The sequence below is a fragment of the Hibiscus syriacus genome, unplaced genomic scaffold, assembly GCF_006381635.1.
Source record: "Hibiscus syriacus cultivar Baekdansim isolate YM2019G1 unplaced genomic scaffold, ASM638163v2 tig00002193_pilon, whole genome shotgun sequence".
Taxonomy (NCBI): Eukaryota; Viridiplantae; Streptophyta; class Magnoliopsida; order Malvales; family Malvaceae; genus Hibiscus; species Hibiscus syriacus.
Genome location: NW_024061914.1, coordinates 2,001,555 through 2,008,068, shown reverse-complemented (window position 1 = coordinate 2,008,068; position 6,514 = coordinate 2,001,555). Strand labels below are relative to the sequence as shown.

The following is a 6,514-nucleotide window of genomic DNA, read 5'->3' as shown; positions in this document are numbered from 1 at the left end:
ATCGATACTTTATAGTCGCTATTATTGCTTTTCTTTTAAATTCCAAAAGTATCGATACTTATTTAAATGGAATTGATACATTCAACATATCCGGTAGCGCTTTACTGGTTTTGTCATAATTTTACCTGTTATATTGTTATTTATCGATACATGTTTATAAAGTATTGATACTTTATAGGCGCTATTATTTCTTTTCTTTTAAATTTCAAAAGTATCGATACTTATTTGAATGAAATTAATACATTCAACATATCCGGTAGCGCTTTATCGGTTTTGTCATATTAAACCCTGTTTTCTCATATTTTTACCTGATATATTGTTATGTATCGATACATATTTTAATGGTATCGATACGTACCGACAAGCTAAGTTTGCCAGTTGCCAAATTTTTTAATATTTCTTCATGATTTCAACCTACAACATTATTATTTCTCAACATTCCGGTAGTGCTAAACCGACTTTGTTAAGTATCTTATTATGTTTCCGATAACGCCATATATTAGCCGTATATTAGTCCGCCTTTCCTGAGACAACCTTGTGCAGTTGGAGGTGGTGAAAACGAGAGTGAGATAGACCAATAAAACATGGATTTCTTGTTTGTATTTTATTCAGATGTGCGGAGAGAATTGTTTAGATCCTTGAGCGATGATTTTACTTTCTCATTAAAAACTATAATTTCCATATCCTCTGCACCTTTCTAAATTAATCATCTTTGAAGACAAACAACTTATATTCAATATGATTTTAACTCATCAAATGATAATTTTATCAGGTTCACTGGGAACATAGCCCCTGGAATCTTTATCAATTGTTTACTATATGTTCCACGCATCTTTGTACCATGACCCACTAGGGTTTACTACTATCATCTCACTCGAGATTCAGTTAAATAGAATACTTTTATTTTAAAATCTTTCATTTCCTTCTTGAGAAAATTTGTGTAACTTTCCAGATCTATTTAAAATATTCTCGAGCAATTGAAACATTTTCTCTATCGACTATGAAAGTCTAATTATCCACATCATTAAATCAGAAGACTTGACAACTTTGTAGTAATAACCTCATAGCAATTAATGCAAAAATTACACTAGTAATCAAATTTACACTTAAACAAACTCATAATCACTTGATCAACTAATAATTCATCTTTCTGTAGGCTTTTAGCGATTAATGTATTTATCGCTTACTTCTTTCCCCTTAATCAAATTAACAACACTTTGAACAATTTAATGTTTCACTTAAATATTTCTTAATTAATTAAGCTTACCTAAAGAAATCTCATAATCATCACTAGATTCAGAAATCTCCTCTGGATCCTCATTCGATTTAACTTCTCTTGTAAACCATTCAAACTTTTTAATAGATTCCTCAAATGCATAATTGTCATTAAACACTGGGGCATTCCTTCCACAGTATGGAGGAAAATCCCTAGCAGCTTCTACCCTTTTACGGCATGATACTAAAATCATGTCGAATTCTCTTGGGTCGATTTTGATCTCGACTTTCTTTTCAATAGAATATACTTTCTTATCTTTTTGCTTAGTTTCCGACATCTATTATGACATATATAAGAATAATACTCAAGTTAATAAGGAGTGACATCAATCACACTCTAATTGACACCCTATCAGTAACTTTAACAATCTTAATGACATGTAATCCTTTTTCTCAATTCAATTAAAGTCGGTTTCGACCAAGAATCGGCTAAACCTGTAGCTTTGATACCAATAAATTTAACACCCATCTCCCGTATACCTTTCCATATATGAGATATGGATGTCACCTTACTTTTGAAACAGTTTTGTCTTTTGAAAATCCTTAAAAGTTTGTTTTGAAATTAAAATTAAAAATTTTTGGCATAATGATCACTACAAGAAAATATACCTTTAATGACACACGAACGATGACACACGCTAATTTATGACTTGCAAAAAATGTGTGTCATAAAAAAATGTCATGTTTTTTAAACCTGAACGATTTATGACTTACAATAATGTGTGTCATATTTAATAGTCATAATCTAAAAATTTTGCAAAAATACAGAGTACAGTTTTAATTGTGTCTCATCTGTAAAAGTCGTATTTTAAATTTCCCCCCAATTATTTTCATCATTTGCCGCTTCTTCCCCTGGCTTCCTCAATAATCATTTCACGTACGCATATGCTTCCCCCTTTTTCGCTTTTTCCCTCCTACACTTGCTCATTCATTTTATTGATTGAATCCCAGTAATCTTTCCTACCTTGCTTCCTTCCAAGGTTTATTCATTTTCTTTTTTGAACATTTATGGGGTTTAACTGAAATTCTATTCTCCTTTCTTTTATGGAGATCTGATTTAAGGGTTTTGCTTATGTTTGTGGTAGTTTTAATGGGTCTTATAATGGTTTAATCTCTATTTCTTATCTTCTACAAAACGAATGTTTATATAATTGTTCCCTTTGGAATCGAAGTTTGATTCTTTCTTCGTAATGCTAAAAATCTGGATTTGAGTTGAGTTTTTGAAGCATGTCTCTTTTCAATATGTACGTCCACGCCAACCCCATCGTCAACGTGACTCGACCTCGACCCGGCACCATTTTCGGTGACCGCTTAATCCCAAACGCCAAACGCACTATCCGGGCTTCAGCCACGCTAATCTTTGCCACCCGTCGCCTCCTTGCAACTGCCATACTCGACGATCCTGCCAATGAATACATCACTGTCGTCTCGCAGTACCGAAGAAGCCTATGGGGACGAAGACGTTAATGGATGAAAAAGAAGAAGCCTATGGGGACGAAGAAGCCTACGGGAGCTTCAGCCAGGTGGATACAATTATCAGAAGGGTTTGGCTTCGTCGGTGCCGAAGAAGCTTACGGGGATGAAGATGTCAATGGATGAAGATGATGATTCAGAAGTGGAGATGCTGAGCATTTCGAGTGGGGATGAGGCAAATGAAAGACGACGATGGAATATGGGATAGAGAAGAGCCTGATACATGGAAACCTGTAGATGAAGCTGAGGTACTTTTTTTCCTTCAAAGGATTTTTAAAAATCGAAATGGATATTAGATATGATTAGTGAAGCAAGAGTTCTTCTTTGATAGCTTTCTCGTCGGGTTCGCGAGATGAGAGAGTCGAGAACAGCTCTGGTGGCACAGAAATTTGAACGTAAAGCAACTGCACCAGCGGGGAGAGTGCTTAACACTCTGCAATCATTTCCTCGTGCCATGGAGTGTGTTGATCCACTTGGACTGGGGTAAATCTTTTCAGCAACTTCTTATTAATTGATATTCATTTTTTTTTTGGTTTAGTGCACGAGAGTATTTCGAACTAGTTAGGAGCTGCGGAATTACTGCTGGAATGACACCTCCGCCACGATATGTCTTAAGAGTTTGCTCTGTTATATATATGTGCTCTCATGCCCATTCTCACATTGTAAGATTATGATTTATGTTTTTGTATTACAATGGTTTCCACTAATGTTTTAGTTTCTTTATCTTTATTTAGAATGCTACGCCTTGCCCTTTAAAACTTGGAACTCCTACTTTGCTAGTGAAATATTCTTGGAAAATATTTCGTGCTGTAATTTGTTTAGAGGATGTGCTGTATTACTAGGTACTTTGGGAATATTGATATTTCAGTGACATATGTTGCATTTGTTGGGGCTATGGCATTGCTCATGCAAAGAGGAAACCCTCGTTTTGCTCAGTTTAGCAGAACCATGTTTGGGTTACTTTATTGTAGCTATCTCTCTTGTTTCTGGGTTAAGCTCAGATGTGGTTTAGTAGCTCATGCCTTGAATACTAGTAAGAATATGGGTTCTCACACTTATCTGTTTGTAAATCTAAATGTTGGACAAAATTATCTATGAATAGTGATCGATAATATTTGTTAAGATGTAAGTATAGAGCTGAAAATGGCCCTTTTTCCAAAGCAGTAATAACTTATATACTGCTTTTGCTAAAACTTGGGTGATTTGGTTAAGGATTTAGGAGTTTCTAATGACGCATCTCAAAATTGCTTTTATTTTCTCTATGTAACATACTCTTCAAATGTGTTGCTCCTTTTATTTCCTTCAATGTGAAACTTCATTCATCTTTATTTTCACATTTGGTTCATTTGCATGTGTGATTGTGCCATTGTGGAAACGGGAATAGGTTATGAGTCTATGACTATTCACCAAACTGTTTTACTAAGAGCTTGATTTCGGCAGGAATAGGAGTTGGATGACCTTATCTTCTTGGTGGCCAAGATCATTGGATAGTAGGCCTTGTGATAACCTTGATTTCATTCAGCAGCATAATAGCAGCAGATACATATGCCTTTTTGGGTGGAAAGGTATGTAAAGTCTTGATTAAGAAGATCTTGTTTCACTTATTTAAATAAAGACTTCAAGATGCCCTGAATGCTACACTAGTTATATATTTTAACTGGTGGACATATCATCCATGACCGTGATTGTGTTTGTACCTGTTGTGGTGCAAGCCATTGGCAGGACACCACTTACTAATATAAGTCCCAAGAAGACCTGGGAAGGAGTTATTGTTGGCTTGGGTGGTTGTATAGCAACTTCTGTAGTACTGTCAAAGATTTTAAGTTGGCCAGCCTCTTTGCTAAGGTTTTCAATCTATCTCAGAAGTAGTAATGTACTAGAAGATATTTTGATCCAAAAATATATCTCTTTTTCGCACGTAAAGGTATCTATAGTAACTTGAGAGCACTGGTATAAGTTTCCACAAGAGACGTTTGTCTCGAGATCAAGAGTTAAATTTTTATTGTTGATATAGCTTATGAATCTATTAGGTTTGAAGACAGAACAAATTCCATTGATAATTTAAGTTATCCTCATTGGGTTACAAGTTGATTTATTTTCGTTCATATGTAATCTGATGGTTACATCCTTCCGTGTTCCTACACTTTCATGCATACAGACATTTGATAGTCAGTGTGCATGTCATAATTTGAATTCCAAACCTTTCTATATGTCTAGTCACACATGTGCATGGATGATAAGTAATAATGATGACTGATTGTTGATTCTTTTGAAACCAAATCTCTGGCTAGGATCGGTGTAAGCGCCACTTGTTATTTACTCCAGCAGTCTAATACTGGGATTACTGGATTGCATTGTTATCTAAAAAAAGACTGAGTATTATGAACTTCACTGCATTAACCCTGAGACTTTACATACTCTTTTCATTGGTGTAGTGCAATAGCCTTTGGGATTCTCAACTTCTTTGGATCTGTTTTTGGTGATCTTACTGAATCAATGATCAAGCGTGATGCTGGTGTCAAGGACTCTGGCTCCCTAATCCTCGGTCATGGTAATTGTAGTTGCTCATGATTATTTGTTCAATTAATTTTCGATACTTTGAGGGTGAACGCAACCTTGCTTACTTTAAACAATTGAAAACAAGCTGCTCATTATTTGACTGGAATAATTATTCATGGATCATATCTCCTTCCGTTTTGTCATCTCTATATTAACATTGTGTTTGCACTGTCGAGCAGGTGGAATACTCAACAGAGTGGATAGTTACATGTTCACAGGTGCACTTGCATACTCGTTTGTCAAAAGCATATTGCCGCACAAATTTTGATCAATAGCACAAGAGGGGATACAGGATAGAATTTATTCCATGTTTATATATATATATCGAAAATGAGTGCAGAAGCACATTTGATGGATTCATGCAGAGTGTTGTTGAAAATTTGTATCGACATATGATTACAATATTTTTGATAACTTAATGTTAATATATTGTATGAAAATGGATTGCTTATATATAAAAAGATATATATATTTAGTATTATGAGGCATTAAATGTGATTTAGTTTGATTATTTGTCAATCTACAATATATATATATATATAATTTACGACATACAATCACGACACATGAATGTGTGTCATCTTTTCTAATGATGTGTGCTTCAATGACACGCAATGTAAGTCATAAATGTGTGTCATAAATTTATGACACACAAATGTGTGTCGTCTTCATTTATGATGGGGGCTTCAATGACGCGCAATGAGCGTCATAAATTTGCGTAATAAATGAGTGTCATAAATGCGAGTCATAGATTTATGATGCACAATTGTGTGTCATCTGAGATTTATGTCGGTGGCTTCAACGACCCGCAAATGTGTGTCATCCGCACCCATAGATGACGCGTAATGAGCGTCATTATAGGGGTTTTTTCTAGTAGTGGATAAAATAATCATTGAAATATACTACCAAAATGTCCACTTTATATATATTACAGAGCATTTTTCTATAAATTTGATTACAAGCCAGCAATTGTTCAAAATAAACATGATTATCCTACCGTTACTGATGAGCGTCAACCTTAACAGATGATATCTACTACTATTGTTGCACTCCTTATTTAATTTGTCTCTGCTTTTTCCTACGCGTGGAAACAACACACGTTAAGTATTTACTTAATGAGTTATAATATTGTAAAGTAACCTTTGTATATACATAGGTATGTCATATTTATTTAGTTCGTACTAAATCATATATTCTTTAAGAATCC

General features: G+C 34.6%; 1 pseudogene; it reads left to right on the top strand.

Moving 5' to 3' along the window:
- The first annotated feature begins 2,918 nt into the window (after window positions 1-2,918).
- On the top strand, window positions 2,919-5,575 carry LOC120137922 (annotated as a pseudogene).
- The last annotated feature ends 939 nt before the right edge of the window (window positions 5,576-6,514 follow it).